The sequence below is a fragment of the Hyla sarda genome, chromosome 5, assembly GCF_029499605.1.
Source record: "Hyla sarda isolate aHylSar1 chromosome 5, aHylSar1.hap1, whole genome shotgun sequence".
Lineage (NCBI taxonomy): Eukaryota > Metazoa > Chordata > Amphibia > Anura > Hylidae > Hyla > Hyla sarda.
In genome coordinates, this window is record NC_079193.1 from 283934777 (window position 1) to 283957380 (window position 22604).

The 22604-nt window shown below is 41.4% G+C and overlaps 1 long non-coding RNA gene across 1 annotated transcript in view; it reads right to left on the bottom strand.

The window, feature by feature from the left end:
- Positions 1–9773: 9773 nt before the first annotated feature.
- Positions 9774–22604, bottom strand: part of LOC130274059 (uncharacterized) — an 83600-nt gene continuing 70769 nt past the window's right edge. The window contains exon 4 of the long non-coding RNA XR_008844226.1: positions 9774–10105. This is a non-coding gene — a long non-coding RNA (uncharacterized LOC130274059). The remainder of the gene's footprint in view (positions 10106–22604) is intronic.

Sequence of the window (22604 nt, forward strand, 5' to 3'; positions counted from 1 at the left end):
CACAAGGCCTCTGCAAAAGGAAAGAAGCGATCTGATTGGTTGCTATGGGCAACTCAGAAACTTTTCCTGAAAAGGTTTCTCAGTTGCCCATAGCAACCAGACTACTTCCTTCATTTTTCAGAGGCCTTTTCAAAAATGAAGGAAGCAATCTGATTGGTTACTATGGGCAACTGCACAACTCTTCCTCTACACAGGCTTTCCGCATATGCGCATATTCGCGAATATTGAATCCTCCCTTCTTTAATGGCATAGGGAACTTTGACTGGTGCATTAACTCCATGATTTTTTGACTATTGAAACCAATAGGCCCATTGTGGTCTATGGGGGTCTTACACCATGTAAAACAGTAAGCAAAGCAGGACTGTCTTGGCAGTACAGTGGATGGGAGACCACTGTGGGTTTGAGTCCTTGGGTGGGATAGAGTGTTACAGTGCTGTGGTTTAGCTTTCCTGGATAAGCAGCTAAGTTGCTCATAACAACAAATAAGATTGCTTCTTTCATTTTTCACAAGGCCTCTGCAAAATGAAAGAAGCGATCTGATTGGTTGCTATGGGCAACTCAGAAACTTTTCCTCTGGACAGGTTTTGATTAATCTCCCTCTATGGGGGAGATTCATCAAAACCAGTGTAGAGGAAGAGTTGTGCACTTGCCCATAGCAACCAATCAGATCGCTTCTTTCATTTTGCAGAGGCCTTGTGAAAAATGAAAGAAGCGATCTGATTGGTTGCAATGGGCAACTCAGCAGCTTTTCCAGGAAAGTAAAGTTAAACCACAACACTGTAAAACTTTGGCCCACCCCAGGACTCAAACCCGTGGTGGTCTCCCATCCACTGTGCTGCCAAGACAGTCCTGCTTAGCTTACTTTTTTACATGCCATGAGATCCCCATAGACCACAATGGCCTATTGGCATCAATAGTCAAAAAATCACAGAGTTAATGCACCAGTCATAGTTCCCTCTACCATTAAATAAGGGAGGACTCAATATTCGCGAATATGCGCATATGCGCATATGCGCATATATTTTCACATATGCGTATAAAATTTTGCATATGCGAAAAAACGAATATTCAAAATTACGAATATATAGTGCTATATTCGTCATATTTGCGAATTCGCGAATATGCGATATTCGCGATTAAAATTCGAATTGCGAATATTCACGAGCAACACTATTCTCTAATAATTCACCTGGGTTAGACTTTACTTTTTCTATACCTGCGAACCTGAGGACAGTGGGATCTCCTTGGTGGGCACTATTGACGTGGGCAATAAGGCGTGGAGCCCCTTTTCCTGTGCGGAATGAATAAAAGTGTTCACGTATTCGGATCCTAAGTTGCCTTCTCGTTTTGCCCATGTAATAGTACTCATAACCTGTAGAACAAAAAATATTGTATATGTTATCATGTGCCCATGTGGGTACTATTACGTAGGCTAAATGAAAAGGCAACTTAGGATCCGAATACGTTAACACTTTTATTCATTCCACACAGGAAAAGGGGCTCCACGCCTTATTGCCCACGTCAATAGTGCCCACCAAGGAGATCCCACTGTCCTCAGGTTCGCAGGTATAGAAAAAGTAAAGTCTAACCCAGGTGAATTATTAGAGAAAAAATTGCTTCAAAGAGAAGCAATATGGATAATGAGAACAGAGGCAATGGGACCCTTAGGGTTAAATGATCACCTAGACATGAGTTTCTTTACGTGATACCGAGACCAGAAACATCATGTTTCCACGTGAGGTGAAAATTTAAGGTGATTGGTAGACGATAAGTAATGCACCTGTATAAATTTTCACTGGTGTCCATGCTGAACCACAGGCCCATTTAAGCTCTGTAAGGAGCGAAACAGTGCTGTAGCCCGGTGGTGCCCCCCACCCCCCCCCCCCCCCCCCCGTCCTGTTAATGTATACGTGAGTATATGTGAATAAAGACACGAAGACTGAAGAACATGGTGAGTGCCGACTGCATTATTCTACGCTTAGTTGTGTTCACTGGGCTCACTCTCCCTGTCTCGCCAGTTGGTAATGACACGATAGTTTGTCCCTTTGAATACATTTGAAAACATTTCTAAAATTCTGTTTTCACACAATAGATTTAGCACAAAGCCTCAAGATAAAATGTGAACAATTTTTTTTACACAGGTTGATGTGCTGGAAGCAGAAAAATGGTTGATTGTAAGAATTTAGGCACCTTTAACAAGGACAAAACACCAAGGAAAACGGAGTCATTTAGATAGGATTAAAACATGATCACTTTTATTAGTTGCATTAAAAACATAAGAACAAGGGAAAGGCAGACCAACTGGGGGAGACTAGACAAAAAGGGGCGACACTACCTGCTCATGTGCTTAGGAAATACAATTCAATAAAGGTGCATGGTGCATTTAATAAAGTGCATACATCTGAGGGTCAAGGAAGGACCTCTATAAAGTGCACATAACTTAAAAAAACAAACATGCATACCACTTTTAGAGAGCACCATGAATGATGCCAGCAGCAGAGCAGAAGCGACGCCACCCCTGCGATCGTTTTGGCGAACCTTCGTCCTGAGGACGAAGGTTCGCCGAAACGATCGTAGGGGTGGCGTCGCTCCTGCTCTGTTGCTGGCATCATTCATTGTGCTCTCTACGAGTGGTATGCATGTGTGGTAGCCCTTTGGGGGGGTGTATGGTAGTGGTGGTATGGTAACAGTAAATGAGGGGTCAATATTAACCCTGTCACTCGTGATGCCAGGGTGAGGGCTGGTATTATTGAGGTATAGCTTCGGCCTAATCGCCGCCCTTCCCAGAAACGACAGGCGTATGCAGATAATGACTGAAGGTCCACACTGGAGTTAAACTTGAACTGAAGTAAACTTTACTCTTGAACTTGCGGTACATTCAGAATACAGTAACAGTCTCTATAATACACTTGTATAGACGTCAATGACTGACAGTTGCTGTGGACCTTGCGTCTTTTGCAGGTTAATAGAATCAAGGTAATTGGTGCGTGGATCCGTCCGGATTTAGGGGTAGATTAGGTCCGGTAGTCCCGCAGAGTGTTTGGGGATTGATACACTCTATAACTATAATTGTTCAGCCGTTGCCGCAAGGCTCAGGCCTAACTCACTGCGATTACTGCTGTACAGATCTTCTCTCATCAAGAGCACAGGTGCAAGAGAACTAAAATGGCTGCCGCTTCCCTTATATGGACAGGGGGTGGAGCCTAATTTGATAGGTCCAAAGTCAGCTGTCACTCACCATCACACAGGCTTCTGGGTGATCATCTGACTTCCTATACACATAATAAAACCAAAGCGAGGCTAGAAATACCAAAGTGAGGCCTGGAACGCATCCAGAGTGAGACTTGGAATGCACCACATGACCCGAAGGCCCCGCGACGCCACAGAAACAAGTAATTAATCATTTATTTACATATATTATGCTATTTACATTAACCTATGCATAAATTACTAATTATATACTAGAATAGAGGCGACCAGGGGTAGACTGGATTAATAGGAATCCCTACGTTCTAGGGACTCTGGCTATGGGGACCCATAAATAAACAAGTACCGTATAGAATGCGGTACTGGGACACCACAAATGTTTGTATTTCTAAGTTATGTGCACTTTATAGAGGTCCTTCCTTGACCCTCAGATGTATGCACTTTATTAAATGCACCATGCACCTTTATTGAATTGTTTTTCCTATGCACATGAGCAGGCAGGTAGTGTCGCCCCTTTTTGTCTAGTCTCCTCCAGTTTGTCTGCCTTTCCCTTGTTCTTATGTTTTTAATGCAACTAATAAAAGTGATCATGTTTTAATCTAAATGACTCCGTTTTCCTTGGTGTTTTGTTTACTAATTTGTGGAGGTCATATATGAAGCCCCTTGTACTGGGGATAAAAATATAATTTTTTTAGACATAGTTCATGTCTCATTGATACATTTATACCCCGGTACGATGTTGCTATTTTAGTTTTTACCTTTAACATGGATCAAATTGTGAGGGGTTCAAGGTCCTGTGCCCCAAAGGCCCAATGATCTGTGTGTTGTTCTAAGGCTAGCCCATCTGGTCCTATCTCACAGAAAAGATACTACAGCACAAAATGCTGATAAAAATACTTACTAGGACAGAAGTGCATTGCAGAAGCCGCATGCAAAGTACCTAAAAAGGGCAAAATTGGAACGAGGAGCAATGGATAAAGATGGCCTGGTCTGATGAATAACAGGATGTTTTATGGGAAGAAGATTAGCCAGTGGGATCAATGTCATCCTCTGGCAGTGATCTAATAGGAAACACTGTGTCCCGGTGTTCATATGGACATTATCTGACTCACACCACCTTGTAGACTAAGTACATTCCTTCATGGTATTCTCTAAATGCAACAATCTCTTTCAGCAGGATGTTATTTCTTACCACACTGCAAAAATTGGTCAGAAATGATTTCAGGAACATGATGAAGAGCTCAAGGTATGGGACATGGGACACTTCATATCTTGAGCTCTTCATCATGTTCCTGAAACCATTTCTGAACCATTTTTGCAGTGTGGTACAAAATACCATTGTACTGAAAGGGATCACTGGTATATGGCTTTCAAGGCATACATTCAATCAAGCATGGCCTCTGAAGGTGTCTTAAGATGTATGGCTCCAAAACATTAGCAGCAGTTCCTTAAAAGGTCCCATGTACTTTTGTCAAAAGTAGTAACCAGTTAACTGTCTAAAGTACATTGAGGCCTCCTGACACATGCAGTTCGGGAAGGGAAACATCGGGCAGGTTGAATTTCAACTAACCAAATCTTTTGTTCCCAGAGAAATAAGCTGCAATCAGAGGAAACCGGCTGCTGCTTACCCCTCCTATCTCCGCCAAGAATGCATTAACATTTAGCCTTGCCAAATGTTCATATGTATGGGGAGTATACAAAAAGAAGGTTGCAGCAGCACAATTGGTCAAAAAGTGGAGGCTCTTAGTGCAGTTTTTGATCATAACGTGTCCCCCATCCATGATGTCATATGTATGGGGAGAGTAGGAGGGATACCTGTCAACTGAATGGTTGTTTTTATTACTATATAAGAAAATTTAGTACACAAATAGTATTAAAAAAAACTTTAAATAGTTTGTGCTCTATGCAAATATTATCAGTTAGATAGAAGGCCTTATTAAGTTTTGTGGTTGAACCAGTCAAAAACTGGATTGCTCGTACTGACTATAGTCAAATGTTTAAAAAGAATGTATATGTCCTTAGGGTACGATTTAAAGCACAGGATTTTCTGCTGCAGATTTCAATGTAAATTAAATGACTGAGCGCAGCTTCTAATCTGCAGTTACAAATCCTGCGCATCAAATTTGCGCAGGATCCTGTACGTGTGAACGTACCCTTAAAGGACATTTCCACCTAATACTTGAAAGCAAAAATTGCTTTCCTTTCAGCATAAAGGTTAAACCAAATTAACAATTTAAGTTACATTTTAAGTGAGAACCAATCTTCTCCATGTGTTCTTAGCGCCAAATTGCTTGCAGAGATTACTGTCAGAGACATAAGCGAACCGAGCCTGTAGAACCCAATCTCATTCAGAACTTTACTTAAAATGCTTTTTGGCAAACTTTAGAACTTTGCCACACTTGGCTCCTTCATGCCTGGCAACATACTATTATAGGAGAAAAGATGAGGAACACATAGCGTTTTGGGGCCATTTCAGCATAGGATCAGGAAGAAGGAACACTGAGATGACGTGAGGGTAACCCAGTAAATGTTGCAGCTAGCAGCAAAGATCCCATGAGTAGCCATTCCTTGCTTGTATACAGCTGCCAAGGCCAATCAGGAGACAGCATAAAGATGGGTCTAAAAGTGGTAAAACCTTATGCACTGTGTTGCGGCTGCCATCTTGGAAAGAAAGCTGAGCAGTAAGCAGGGAACAGAAGAACTCATTGTGGAACTACTGATCCAAGGAAGCTTTCACACTATAATACAAAGCATTGTGCAGTGGGCTGATCTTAGTGACCTGCATCACTGTGTCTTTTTTAGTTTGATATTAGATACTAATATGTACTGTATGTACAGCTGGCAGTTCCACTGACCAATTACTGGCTAATGCGGGACACCGCTGCTGGCTGAGTGGCGCTGTGACTGTGACATCCCATCTGCAGCGGCTGTCAGCAGAGGCCAACAGGAGATGGAGCATACTGACAACAGAAGCAGCAAGGGAGCAGGGGAAAGTCAGGTAAAGGTTTTAATATTTTATTAGGCTGGCTGGGCACAGAACTAAAAAAATATAATAATTCACCAGGCAACCTTATAAAAAGCTATTTTAAATTATTTTTTTTACTTGTTTCCTGAACTTTTAAAAACGCTACTTTTGAAATAAGCTTTATTAAAATCTCCTTTCATTTTGCTGTTATTTATAAAAAAAAAAAGAGGAAAATCACATAAACTGTGTACATGTGTGACGAGAGCTCATGCAGCAATCTGCAAAGGTTGTAAAAGAGAAATTAAAGGGGTACTCCACTGGCCAGAAAGTTGAACAGATTTGTAAATTACTTCTATTAAAAAAATCTTAATCCTTCCCGTACTTATCAGCTGCTGTATTTTCCACAGGAAGTTCTTTTCTTTTTGAATTTCCTTTCTGTCTGACCACAGTGCTCTCTGCTGACACCTCTGTCTATATTAGGAACTGTCCAGAGCAGGAGAGGTTTGCTATGGGGATTTGCTTCTACTCTGGACAGTTACTAAAATGATTAGAGGTGCCAGCAGAGAGCACTGTGGTCAGACAGAAAGGAAATTCAAAAAGGAAAGAACTTCCTGTAGAGCATATAGCAGCTGATAAGTACTGGAAGGATTAAGATTTTTAAATAGAAGTAATTTACAAATCTCAAGAATAAATTGTATTTGTATATCGGCGCACATAAAAGGAACACACATATGGGAACAAACTTACTAATGCAGTTGGTTTATTAGTATCTGGATGAAATAAGAAGATATTGAGGAGTGAGCTGGTGTTGGTTTCGTTCACTAGGCAGAAAAAATAAAAATAAATAAAGGAACGGTTTTTAAGTAAATACTCCAGATACTATATCTATGTCATAGAATTGTGTCGATTTGGTAAATACTGTAGCAGGTAGACTTACTTCTGTCTTTAGAGTTGAGCTATGATGCAGATAGATGCCGACCCCCCGCCTCGATGACCGTAATTGGCGGAAAACTTCTGTCTCACTCACTGCATATATTTATAAGATAATCGTGATTGAGTGATTCGAGTGTAATACAATCTGCTTGCATATGCACTGTAATAGTAAAGTAAAAATCTACATATGGTACCATGTAATAGGCACTATGAGTGGTTGAAGGTACCTGTGATCTGAAAGCTGGTTTGCATGGATAGATCCACGGGTCGTTGTTTGTCCTGAGTTGCGGTGAAAAATACCAGTGTGCACGATACAATCCACGGGGCGTTATTCGTCCAAAGGTATAGTGTGGGTACTGAAGCACAGTCCTTCCAGGAGCCCCCAGAGGGACAGTATGACAGGCAGTCCAGATAGACAGCGGGTGAAGGCGCCGGGAGATCTGCTCCGGCCGTGAGCGTCTCACCGGTGCAACCACGCTGTGATAGTTTGCAAGGAGATCTGATTACTGAACGTGACGTCACGATTGCAGCTACAGCAAGGCGCAGGAGCCAAAAGAATCATCTTTTGGCTCCTGCGCCTTGCTGTAGCTGCAATCGTGACGTCACGTTCAGTAATCAGATCTCCTTGCAAACTATCACAGCGTGGTTGCACCGGTGAGACGCTCACGGCGCCTTCACCCGCTGTCTATCTGGACTGCCTGTCATACTGTCCCTCTGGGGGCTCCTGGAAGGACTGTGCTTCAGTACCCACACTATACCTTTGGACGAATAACGCCCCGTGGATTGTATCGTGCACACTGGTATTTTTCACCGCAACTCAGGACAAACAACGACCCGTGGATCTATCCATGCAAACCAGCTTTCAGATCACAGGTACCTTCAACCACTCATAGTGCCTATTACATGGTACCATATGTAGATTTTTACTTTACTATTACAGTGCATATGCAAGCAGATTGTATTACACTCGAATCACTCAATCACGATTATCTTATAAATATATGCAGTGAGTGAGACAGAAGTTTTCCGCCAATTACGGTCATCGAGGCGGGGGGTCGGCATCTATCTGCATCATAGCTCAACTCTAAAGACAGAAGTAAGTCTACCTGCTACAGTATTTACCAAATCGACACAATTCTATGACATAGATATAGTATTTGGAGTATTTACTTAAAAACCGTTCCTTTATTTATTTTTCTTTTTTCTGCCTAGTGAACGAAACCAACACCAGCTCACTCCTCAATATCTTCTTATTTCATCCAGATACTAATAAACCAACTGCACTAGTAAGTTTGTTCCCATATGTGTGTTCCTTTTATGTGCGCCGATACACAAATACAATTTATTCTTGAGCTTATTCCTTTTATTTGGGCCCCAGCCAGGACCCTTATTGTTGTATCTTGGCTGCTAAAAGGGAACCGTCTCTGCGCCAGTGATTATATACTACATATTAATTTACAAATCTGTTTAACTTACTGGCACGAGTTGATTTAGAAACAAATGTTTTCCAGTGGAGTACCCCTTTAAGTACAATTTTTAACATGCACCTACTCAGTCTTAGAGATGCAGCAGGAAGCATGAGGGGGTTACACACCAGCTCAGATTGTGGATGGGAAAGGGAGAGACCTTGGGGGACAAGTTACATAGTTACATATAGTTTGTAAGGTTGAAAAAAGACCAGAGTCCATCAAGTTCAACCTAAAACCCTACTGTGGTGATTCGGAGGAAGGTAACATGGGATAGACATATAGGGCCTCATTTACTAAGAGTTTCAGGTTTTTACTAGTGGGAAAAGTTGTTTCAGACTTGCAGGATTCCTCTCTATTTACTATTGGGAAAAGTCAGGAACATTTTCTGACCAGCTTTTTCTAGGTGGATATTTCCAGCCGTTTATCTACAGGATTTTCTGTGAATTCAATAGTGAATCGGTCGGGTTGCGAAACCACGCCCATTTTAGGGCCGAGCACGCCCCTTTGCGGTATACCACGCCCCTTTACCGGCTTTTCACAGTGCAATGTCGGGTTTGTTGGATTTTACAGGCGCACACTGGCGCAGACTGGTGCAGACAAGTCTCAGACACTCTGCGGCAAAATAACCAGACAGAAACTGGTCGGTTTCAGCTTAGTAAATGAAGCCCATGGAGGAGAGAAGACACAAGGCAGTCTGCAGGGGAGAGAATCACATAGGCTGTGTAGAAGTGTGGAGAGGACTCTGAGTTCACACAGCAATCTGCAAAGGCTGCAGAAGAGAAACTAAGTAACTTTTAATAAAAACCTATGAAGAAAGTGTTTTTGCACCATAATAAATACACAGCAAGAATTATAAAATGCTTTTATAGGTGTCCACAGACTTTAAAGAGTACATGTATTTTTTGGGTACTTCTCATAATAGGCTGTTGTGTGTATGTACTGTCAATGTTTTTCAGTATAGGAGTAGCACTATCTCCAGACTTTAGTGTGTAACAGCCCATATTCTATCTTACTGGAAAAGCCTTATTAATATTACCAATAAAAATTATTTTCCCTTGTTGCTGTCCACCCGTGATTATACTCTCAGTAACTTAAATGGATTCCTTATTCTTGGTAACTATTACATCAAGCATTTATCTGTTGGTACCATAATTTCAGATACTACTAGTTAGAGTAGTATAGGGATTCTGTAGCTTGTTGTAGCAGACTAATGGTGCTTGATGTGAATACACTTGCCAAGTTCCATGTTCTTTCAGGATATCAACAGTTTTATTCAATTATGAATGCTTCTCTTTCAGTTCTTTCCTAAAAATGTGTGCACTTGTTTGTTTTCTTTAACTGAAATTAAAAATGATGTCTTACCTGCAAGAAATATTAAGTTACATACATTTTATGTGCAGCTCACAAAGTGAGAATTCTTCCAATTTCTCAGCAACTTTTTTTTTATTTCAATAATTAAATTACACTGGGTTTTTTGACTTCTTGGTAAATAAGGTCCGAAAAAATTTTTGTTGACATTAAATCAAATATGCTGTAAAAAAAAAAAAAACACACCATATAGTATACAATCAAAAATAAACCAATAGATCATGCTGTACTTTCTATTTTGTCAAAAGTATTACTATTATTATAATAATAATAATCATCCTCATTAGCATTATACATAGAAACGCAATATTTATAAACAATCATTGGCTATAGGTTGACAAGAAGTAAAACCTCTTGGTAGAGGATTTCAGAACAATATTTCAAGTTGACTCTAACCAATCACAATTGTGTCCCCTAAATAGATTACACATTTTCATACCAAAATGTATCCAATGCAAAACAAAAGCATTGTTCTGTGGGAACTAGGTAAAGAACATTTTAGAAAGAAGGTCAGTGCCAATATATTGAAATTGAATTGGACACTCATCAGAGTGTATTTGTAAGTAGGAAACATAATGCAAACCTATTTACCAAGTTTATATGTCAATAATATATGCAAAATGATAAAATTAACAATTTGTAATATTTGTTGTTAAATAAATAAGCTTATATCTCCAATGAAAGGCCTCTTTCATCTTATTACCTTCTAATTCACTTCCATGTACTTCACTGCTCAAAAACTACACTGCTCAAAAAATAAATAAAGGGAACACTAAGATAACACATCCTAGATCTGAATTAATGAACTAATCGAATAAAATACTTTGGTCTTTACATAGTTAAATGTGCTTATAACAAAATCACACAAAAATTATCAATGGAAATCAAATTTATCAACCCATGGAGGTCTGGATATGGAGTCACACTCAAAATCTAAGTGGAAAGCCACACTACAGGCGGATCCAACTATGATGTAATGTCCTTAAAACAAGTCAAAATGAGGCTCAGAATTGTGTGTGACCTCCACGTGCCCGTATGACCTCCCTACAATGCCTGGGCATGCTCCTGATGAGGTGGCGGTCTCCTGATGGATGTCCTCCCAGACCTGGACTAAAGCATCCGCCAACTCCTGGACAGTCTGTGGTACAACGTGGCGTTGGTGGATGGAGCGAGACATGATGTCCCAGATGTGCTCAATCAGATTCAGGTCTGGGAAACGGGCAGGCCAGTCCATAGCATCGATGCCTTCCTCTTGCAGGAACTGCAAACAAACTCCAGCAACATGAGATCTAGCATTGTCTTGCATTAGGAGGAACCCAGGGCCAACTGCACCAGCATATGGTCTCACAAGGAGTCTGAGGATCTCATCTCAGTACCTAATGGCAGTCAGTCTACCCCTGGCAAGTACATGGAGGGATGTGCGGCCCCCCAAAGAAATCCAGCCCCACACCATTACTGACCCACCGCCAAATCGGTCATGCTGGAGGATGTTGCAGGCAGCAGAATGTTCTCCAAGGCGTCTCCAGACATCTATCACATGTGCTCAGTGTGAACCTACTTTCATCTGTGAAGAGCACAGGGCGCCAGTGGCGAATTTGCAAATCTTGGTGTTCTCTGGCAAATGCCAAACGTCCTGCACTGTGTTGGGCTATAAGCATAACCCCCACCTGTGGATGTCATGCCCTCATACCACCCTCATGGAGTCTGTTTCTGACCATTTGAGTGGACACATGTACATTTGTGGCCTGCTGGAGGTCATTTTGCAGGGCTCTGGCAGTGCTCCTCCTGCTCCTTCTTGCACAAAGGCAGAGGTAGCGGTCCTGCTGCTGGGTTGTTGCCCTCCTACGGCCTCCTCCACGTCATTTGATGTACTGGCCTGCCTCCTGGTAGCGCCTCCATGCATTGGACACTACGCTGACAGACACAGCAAACCTTCTTGCCACAGCTCGCATTGATGTGCCATCTTGGATGAGCTGCCCTACCTGAGCCACTTGTGTGGGTTGTAGACTCCGTCTCATGCTACCACTAGAGTGAAAGCACCGCCAGCATTCAAAAGTGATCAAAACATCAGCCAGGAAGCATAGGAACTGAGAAGTGGTCTGTTGTCAACACCTGCAGAACCACTCATTTATTGGGGGTGTCTTGCCTATAATTTCCACCTGTTGTCTGTTCCATTTGCAAAACAGCATGTGACATTGATTGTCAATCAGTGTTGCTTCCTGAGTGGACAGTGTGATTTCACAGAAGTGTGATTGACTTGGAGTTACATTGTGGTGTTTGAGTTCCCTTTATTTTTTTGAGCAGTGTATGAACTCACTTAAAATCACTGCCAGGTATGAAGCATAAAAGTTGTCACCCCTAGGAAAGGGTGAGGTTTTTACGCCGAGCGCTCCGGGTCCCTGCTCCGCCCCGGAGCGCTCGCGGCGTTCCTCTCTCTGCAGCGCCCCGGTCAGACCCGCTGACCGGGAGCGCTGCACTGACACTGCCGGCGGGATGCGATTCACATAGCGGGACGCGCCCGCTCGCGAATCGCATCCCAAGTCACTCACCTGTCCCGGTCCCCGGCTGTCACGTCCTGGTGCGCGCGGCTCTGCTCCTTAGGGCGCGTGCGCGCCAGCTCTCTAATGTTTAAAGGGCCAGTGCACCAATGATTGGTGCCTGGCCCAATCAGTCTGATTAGCTTCCACCTGTGCACTGTCTATATAACCTCACTTCCCCTTCCCTTCCGGATCTTGTTGCCTTGTGCCAGAGAAAGCGTTTACAGTGTTTGCCTTACCAGTGTTCCTGACCTCTTGCTATCGCCATTAACTACGAATCTTGCCGCCTGCCCCGACCTTCTGCTACGTCTGACCTTGCCTCTGTCTAGTCCTTCTGTCCCACGCCTTCTCAGCAGTCAGCGAGGTTGAGCCGTTGCCGATGGGTATGACCTGGTTGCTACCGCCGCAGCAAGACCATCCCGCTTTGCGGCGGGCTCTGGTGAATACCAGTAGCAACCTAGAACCGGTCCACCGACATGGTCCACGCCAATCCCTCGCTGACACAGAGGATCCACATCCAGCCTGCTGAATCCTAACAGAGGTATTACATTGGGGAACACATCCCTACAAGATGGTGGGCTAGAGGATATGGTGCAGTGCTTCTAAGTGTTGGAGAACTTTATGTAGTGTCTGAGCGCATTGTCTACATCCAGACTCCATGGCTCTGTCAGTCATCTATTGATAGGCTATCCTTTGAATAGGTATACGTGAATTTCCCCTGGAAAATGCATTTTAAAAGGGAAACTTACAGCAGGGTCATCTGCTTTAACCTGAATACACAGGCAGATATTCATTTTGTTGCAAATGGGATAATTGCCTTTTAAAGGGTTAAACCGGGAATAGAAAAACATATCTATTTTTTTTCAAAACAGCTCCATTTCTGTCTGCAGGTTGTGTGTCGTATTATAACTTGGCTCCATTCACTTCAATGGACCTGAGCTGCAGAACCACACCCAACCTTGAGACTGACGAGTAGTGTTAATTGAAAGAAATTAGCTTTGTTTTTCTATTCCTGGGTAACCCCTCTAAGGCTAGAATTCCACAAAGGTTTTTTCCCACCAGCAAAAACGCCAGGAAAAACTGCCAGGAAAACTGCCACCGATTTTTCTTGCGTTTTGGCAGTTTTTCTGGCGTTTTTTCTGGCGTTTTTCCAGGTGTGTGGAAATAGCCAGTTTTGTCCCCTGTGGCAGTTTTTTCACTGTCTTCAGGTACCACTCTGTGGGTCGGATGCAGAGCGCCCGGTCCACAGAGTGTAAGGAGATGAGGGGTGATGTACAGCATCACTACTCACCAGGGTTGCATAGTGTACCCGTGTATACCATACAGGAGCCAGGAATCCTGTCACCAGACTGACAGGACTCCCTGCTCCTATAGCACTTTGGGCGGTATACACTATATACAGCTATCTATAGATAGCTGTATATAGTGTATACAGAACAGGAGGTCCACTTACCTTCCTCACTCCCTGTCCCCGTCGGGTCCGTGTAGCTCCATCCCCTAGTGATTATGTCATTAGGGGGCGGAGCTACAGACGTGAGCCAGGCTAGTAAGTCTGAAGCTCTGTTGACATTGTCTGTTTTGTATAATGTGAACAGACCCTTCTGGCAGTGTCTACCCAGAAAGGGAGACTCCAGCTGTTGCTAAACTACAACTCCCAGCCTGTTTAGGAAGACATTGCATTATGGGTGCTCTCCCCAGCGGAGAGTGCCAACAATGTACTAACCAATTTTTTGCGTTCTTTTTTCTTCTCGTTTCAGATCCGTGTATGTAGAGGATTACGGTGGATTCGATGGATTACGGCGGATGAACTGGATTTTTTCTTTCAATAAAATGGTTAACGAGGGCTGTGGGGGAGTATTTTTTTAAATAAAATATTTTTTCCAATGTGTTGTTTTTTTAATTTTTATTGATTTTTCAGGCTTAGTAGTGGAAGCTGTCTTATTGATGGAATCCATTACTAAGCCAGTGCTTAGCGTTAGCCCCAAAAACAGCTGGCGCTAACCCCCAATTATTACCCCGGTACCCACCGCCACAGGGGTGCCGGGAAGAGCCGGTACCAAAAGGCCCGAAGCATCAAAAATGGCGCTCCTGGGCCTAGGCGGTAACAGGCTGGCATTATTTAGGCTGGGGAGGGCCAGTAACAATGGTCCTCACCCACCCTGGTAACATCAGGTTGTTGCTATTTGGTTGGTATTGTGCTGAGAATGAAAATATAGGGAACCCTATGCATTTTTTTAAATGTATTTATTTATTTATTTATTTATTTAAAAAAACTTCCACTACAAAGCCTGAAAATTCAATTTGAAAAAAAAAAAACAACACATTGGAAAAATTATTATATTATTTTCTTTTAAAAAATACTTTCCCACAGCCCTCGTTAACCATTTTATTAAAAGAAAAAAATCCAGTTCATCCGCCATAATCCTCTGCATACACGGATCTGAAACGAGAAGAAAAAAAAAAAAAACACAAAAAAATTGGTTAGTACATATTTGGCACTCTTTGCTGGGGAGAGTGCCCATAATGTAATGTCTTCCTAAACAGGTAGCCTCCAACTGATGCAAAACTACAACTCCCAGCATGCCCAGACAGCCTTTGGCTGTCTGGGCTTGCTGGAAGTTGTAGTTTAGCAACAGCTGGAGTCTCCCTGTCTGGGTAGACACTGCCAGAAGGGTCTGTTCACATTATACAAAACGGACAATGTAAACAGAGCCTTAGACTAACCAGCCTGGCTCCTGTCTAAAGCTCCACCCCTAATGACATCATCACTAGGGGCGGAGCTACACAGACCCTCCTGGGACTGGAGGGAGGAAGGGGATTTCTTCATCTTCTGTATACACTATATACAGCTATCTATAGATATCTGTATATACTGTATACCACCCAGAGGGTTAACCTACACTGTCCAGCAGTGTAAGTTAACTCTTTCCTTGCTGGGCTTGCGCATAGCGCACAGCTCAGCAAGGGGTTAAGTGCACCAGCCATGTGTATACTGTATACACATTGTAGGCTCACTGTAAGTTCTTGCTGTATAGATGTATATCTACTGCTCAGCATCAGCTGTTCTCCCGGCTCTGTAGCCTTGAGAACAGCTGATCCCGACATTCACTTCAGGAGGATGCGGGTGTCAGGATAAGTGACATCTGCTGTGATATGTCCCTTACTGCAGGTACTACTACTCCCAACATGGAGCACACTCTGTCCCATGCTGGGAGCAGTAGTACCTGCATTAATAGACAGTGTAACTTCTGACACCCACTGTGATCCTCCTGTATAATGTATTGATGCGATCAGCCGCTCATCTATGGTCCCCTGCACTGACGTATATATATATACACCTATTCATATTTCCTGCAGAGAGCTGTGATTGGCTGGAACCATCTGGCCAATCACAGCTCTGCGGGAAATATGAATAGGTGTATATATACGTCAGTGCAGGGGACCATAGAAGAGCGGCTGACCGCATCTATACATTATACAGGAGGATCACAAAGGGGCGATCTGTCAATTAATACAGGTACTACTACTCCCATCATGGAACAGTGTGTTCCATGCTGTGAGTAGTAGTACTACCTAAAAAATGTAAAAAAATAGTTAAAAACACACACACACACTACATTTATATTATTGTCGGCTACATTTTTAGGTCCCCCCCCCCCACATAAATTGATCCCTTTTTAAAAATTAATACAATTTTGTTCTAAAAAAGATACATTTTGTTAGATACAATTTTTTCCATCACTACTGTATCTTTTTTATTTATTTATTTTTAATGATACCCCACAAAATTTTATTAAAAATGTATCTACATCACTTTTTTGGTTCGCTAAAGTCCAAAAAAGAATAAAAACCGCCTGCAAAAACGCCAAACTTAAAACCCACATGGCATTTTTCTTGCCGTTTTTGCTCTCCCATTGACTTCTATGGGAGGAAAACGCCACAATTTCTGTGCAAAAAATGCCAAACTAGGTTTTGTCGGGCATTTTGGAAAACCAGCCTCTGAGACCAAAATTGTTGAAAGACGGCAAAAGGATAAAAAAAAAAACACCAAACTGAAAAACGCCAGGTGGATCTGGCATGTTGCAGTTTACTATTGACTTGCAGCTAATATCTGAAAAAACGCAGTGTGGGAAAATTTTTACGGTGCTTTTGCAAAAAAATCCTCACTGGAATTCAAGCCTAAGGCTAAGCTTCCACTTGGTTTTTTTCTGGCAGTTTTTGGAAAACTGCCACTGCAGTTTTTTAACCAAAGCCAGAAGTGTATTAAAAAGGAATAAGACATATAAAGGAAGGACTTACACTTCTCCTTCCTTATGGATCCACTTCTGACTTTGGATCAAAAATTGCAGTGGCAGTTTTCCAAAAACTGCCAGAAAAAAAACCAAGTGGAAACCTAGCCTAAGAGCAATACAGCCAAGCTGCTGCTGTATGTGCAGCACTTTCTCCTGTTTACTCCAGAAGATAACCTTGCCCCTTCAGCTGATAACTCTGCCCCTTCACATACATGCTGAGGAAGATGATATTAATATTTATATAAGGGGCTGAGTTAGCAGAAGGGGTGGGGTTAACGCAGGAGAAGACATAAGAAAGCATTGCACATACAGCAGCAACCACCTGCATTGTACATAAGAAGAGATTACATAATTACATAACAACAAGATGAATAGATCTTGAGCTGCTGCATCAATTTTCACCTGGTAAGAAGCATTAGACACAGGGTCACCCCCACTATCTACCTGTACATTCAGGTTACTGGGGGTGACCCTGCAGTCAGTTTCCCTTTTAAAAGGGGTTTCCAGTGAAAATTCATTGATGCCTATCCAAAGAATAGCCTACAATAGATGATTGACAGAGCCACATAGCGTGGATGTAAACAATGTGCCTAGACACTACATAAAGTTCTCGAACACTCAGAAGCACTGCACCATGTCCTCCAGCCCACATCCTATAGCTGCTCTAATAAACTAGCATGCAAACAAATGCAAGTGTATTAGAGCAGCTGCTTCATCTACCATGTATCTTCATGGCATTTTGCTAGAATATGGCAAAAATCTGTAATCATAGGATTACATTGGTTCCACATTAATAGAGAAAGCAAAGGGGCAAATCCATCCTTGTCTTTTCTTGGAATACACATGGATGGTTGGGCTGACTATATGTTTTTTCACCATAAGGGGATTTTAGTACATACCTGCCAGACAGTAATGGGCATGCTTAGGAAGGATCAGTGCTTGTATTGAGGCTAAATAATTATGCTGCTGCTTTCTTTTTGTGAAATGGCTATTTCCTGTTGAAGTTCTCTCTCTCCAACTACAAGTACCAGAATTCCTTGTTTGTAATTGTAAGGTCACTTTTCTCCCTTCCACACGTTAGTCACCCACCCATTAAACCACAGGTGTGCCGACTTTCATGCTTTGATATAATAAATAGACCAAGCAGGGTGCCTCCAGCTGTTGCAAAACTACAATTCTTGCAGAATGGTCTACCGCCCACCGAGTGGTTGCTCCACCCATTGAAGCAGACAGGCTCCTTTGAACACCTGTCTAGTAATGTAGTGTCTTGGACCCCACTGCAACCTGGGAAAAGAGATGACACTAATTTTTTATGCTGTTACAAATAAACATCTGGGCGAAGATCCCATGAGAATTGAGAGACCACCATGAAACACAGGCACAGACACTATATTATGAACTACACTAACTTTACAGACCCTGTAGCATAGTTAAATAAGAAAAAAAAATCCTGGAAAACCCCATTAATGGGATGCTCCTCAGTTTAGTGCTGTAACTCCTATACTTTAACACAATTTATGGCAAATTCTAGCAAAGAGAAATCCATTTTAACTGCATGATTTAATGGATTTTAAAAAGAGGTATAAGAGATTACAAGAAAGTCTCCAGAAACAGCGCCATTCTTATCAACTACTGCAACTCTGCCCTCTCATCCTGAATACCTAACATAAATAACTATATATATATATATATATATATATATATATATATATATACATATCATTATGGACTAAAATCAGCTGAAAATAACATGTCTAAAAACCTTATTCTAAGAGGATACCATAATAACAAAATACAAAGGAGAGGAACAATATGTGCCACTATTAACACTGCATTCAAAACACCAGGAGGCAAGTTCCAATTTAGTCATTTAAACAAAACAAAAAAAGAATCCATTGACAATGACAACCCCTTGAAAGTTATGCAAGTTATAGTCAGATAACACAATAGGGGCAATGTATGAGCTGAACCACCATGAGGGAGGTAAAAATAAACACAACTATGTGTGTCTTCAGGGAAGGGATTTTTTGAGGAAGAGCCTAGTTGGATGTGTATACTGGGTAAACAGAAAACCACCAATTGCTGAAGACAGAGCTGTTAAGAGATGAAAGGAAAGTCCTGCTGTACTGGTATGTCATGAGTGGTGACACACGGATGGTGAAGAGAGTTATAGGAAGGAAAACACATAGCACAGCTAGTAAACATATAATGATAGGACACTTTTCATTTCCCGTTACATGACTGAATTAATGGCTCTTTTTAAAAGGAAAGGATTGTGCCAGTGATGCCAAGAATGCCCAGAAAGTGACATGTCTGCGGTGTACATCACACCAGCTCTTGGTACATACCATAAGAAGGTTACAGAATAAGGCTAGGTTCACACTATGGAATGTCTGCTTGCAATTCCACTTTGAAATTGCAGACAGAAATTCTGCTTACTAAAATGTACAAGCTAGTCAATGGGTTTTCCGTCCACCAATTCACGCTTTTCATTTCTGAAGCAGAATTTGTGAATGGAAAATTTGCTTTTAAATTTCCATCTGAAGAATGAAGAATCTGCAGGCGGATCTACTCGCCGAACCCATTGCAGTCTATTGGGGATGGTAATTTTTTCCGTCTGGAGATTCCGTAGTGTCAACCTAGCCTAAGGGTCTATTCACGTCGCAGAATTTCCGCTTGCGGAATTCCACCTCAAATGAAAGCCCATAGACTTCTATGGGATTCTGCACTCCCATTCACACTTCCGCAAGCGAAAATTCAGAAGTGTAATTGGAAGTGTGGAATCCCATAGAAGTCTATGGGCTTTAATTTGAGGCAGAATTCCACAAGAGGAAATTCTGCCATGTGAATTGACCCTATGGCTAGAAAGCCTATAATTTACATATTTTTTTAAGCAACAGATGTTGAGATTTAGCTTAAAGGGGTACTCTGCCCCTAGACATTTTATCCCCAGGGGCGGAGTACCCCTTTAATGTTATTGCCTTTTACATAACTTTACTAACTAAACACTCCACTTTGCGCAAAAATGTGACAGATGGGCTGTCATTTACTACTTGATTTCCGTGTAAATTTAGTAGAAATTCTGAGGAAATGCATTTCACTATATTTATTAACAGCGCACGCTAAACATGCCCCAAACATTCTGTTACTCTTCTTTTTTTCCTGAAAAGTGGGCGTGTTTTTTAAACTTTTCACAAACCAGATGATTTATGAACTTGTTCAAAACAGAGGTTAAAACTGTGGTGCATTTTTACACACTTTGGTGCACTTTTTTGCATTTCCAATGCACCAGTTTTTCAGACATATGAAAACACATTGATACATATAAGGGATAAATGGAAATAAATCACAATGAAAATGGAAAAAAAGGGAAATATTAAATAACCCCACATAATGTTGTATGTAAAACATGAGTATTTCACAGTATTTATAATACATGCATAATATCTTAATTGCTGAAAATGTATTTATATACCATTGTTGTACAATGCTGACATACTGTGCAGTTCTGTCATAACTCACATACGCTTCTGTCCCCAGTGGGTCTTGCAGTGTAATTTTTATCAGACAATGCACAACTTATAGCCAATTTTAGAATTATATAGTGGTATATGTTGCCAATAGGCCCCCATTGTAAAACAAAAAGCATAAACCACATGGTAAGCTAAAAAAAATTATTCCTGATATGGTCTCACTCTCCCTACTGGTTATACCTCTAGCTATGTAGCCAAGCCTTCAACTTGCTTTCCTTACTGCCTGGTACCATTGTTTACACATCACTATCCCTAAATCCTTCTCTTCTGAAGTCTTCCCTAACATATAACTACCAATGCAATATTTATTTTTTTCATACAAACTCGCTCCAGAAAGTTAAACAGATTTGTAAATGACTTCTATGAGAAAATCTTAATCCTTCCAGTACTTATCAGCTGCTGTATACTGCAGAGGAAGTTGCGTTGTTCTTTTCAGTCTGACCACAGTGCTCTCTGCTGACACCTCTGTCCATGTCAGGAACTGTCTGGAGAAGGAGAGGTTTGCTATGGAGATTTGCTTCTACTCTGGACAGTTCCTGACATGGACAGAGGTGTCAGCAGAGAGCACAGTGGTCAGGCAAAAAGAACTATAAAACGTCCTCTGGAGCATACAGCAGCTGATAAGTACAGGAAGGATTAAGATTTTTTAACAGAAGTAATTTACAAATCTGATTAACTTTCTGGTGCAAGTGGATATGAAAAAAATTGCATTCTTTAAATGTTTATATGAAAATTAAAGGATTCTTTCTCCCCAAGTACATAATTTTACATTTGGATACGTTTTGCCTTGTAAATGCATAAGGAAGCATATTTCTCTGATATGATATAATGATATATTATTATATCCATTTGTTCTAGTAATTTAAAGTTGTTTGGAAAAGGCAGTTACACTTAATGTATAGTGGGATCATTTCCATTTGACATAAAATCTTTATGGACGCATTAACCTAAAACATTAGCCTCCAAAAATACTGAAGCTGTTAACTGTTACTGTATGCTCAAACATATCATTCGGAAGACCACCTTCTGTAAATACAAAGTAGCCATTCAAAAGGTCATTGACTACCATATCCCATATCCCCTTTTTTTTATCATATAATTATTTATAAAATGATTTATATAATTTTTATAATCCCACAGTTTGATGCACTGGATGTGTTTTATAAATAATGTAAGGCAATCTGTTGACATTAGTTTACTCCATGATATTATTTCTTGTTTAACTACAAAATTCTAGTAAAGTATCCAGCCAATACATTTAAAGCAAATTCTCTACCACTAACTATAAAGAGCAAAAGGGGCAATCCCCTAAGGACCTTCACCATCACAAAGTCCTTCACCACCTTGACTTTACCATGCCTTGGCTATTATTATAATATTGATTGCATAATGCACTGTATAATTGTAAAATAATACTGTATGGTATATAGTACACAGTATGGCAGTGGTTCTCAACCTGGGGGTACAAATACCCCCAGGGGGTACTTGAAAAAAAATTGTAATGGCAGCCACAGTCACTGGTTACTGGTCTGGACCACTTTGAAATAAATGGTAGGCTGACGTCACTGCACCGAGGAGCGGAGCAGGAGGACAGCAAAGGGGAAGCGCAGGCACTGGGCTGCTGTGGGCAGTAACTACCATCAGCTTTGTTGCTCCACTGTCCCTACAGACCAGGGACCTACTGCTATGAGCCATAGCAATAGGGCCCCAGACCAGAGGAGCAGTGGAGTAGTGATGAGCGGCAGGGGCCATATTCAAATTCACAATATTTCGCAAATATATGGATGAATATTCGTTCTTTGTTTGCGAAATTCACATATTCACTATGTTCATTCTCTTTTTTTTTTCAATGCGAAAACTCTTAATGAAATTTGCATAGTGTGCATGCGCAATTATATCTTTCACCTAAAAGAAGGGAGGAATCAGTGTCCAGTCAGGAAGTACCTATATTCGCATAAATATTCGCATAAATATTCTCATAAAGTCACATAAAATAAAAACAATGAATATTCATCATTAGGAATATATATCACTATATTCTAAATATTCGTGAAATTGCGAAGTGCCGATATTTGCGGTAAAAATTTGCATTTCGGTGGAGCACCAAAGTGGAACAGTATGGTGGCCTATAAACTTTATATGGGGGCAGTTTGGGGGCCTACAGCTATATTTGGGGGCACAAAGGGGACCCGACAACTTTATGGGGATACAAAGTGGGTACAATAACTGTATGTGACAATAAACATGGAGTTGGTAAATAGGTGGGTATTGTACTGCAGAAAGGAGCCTAAAATGTTTGT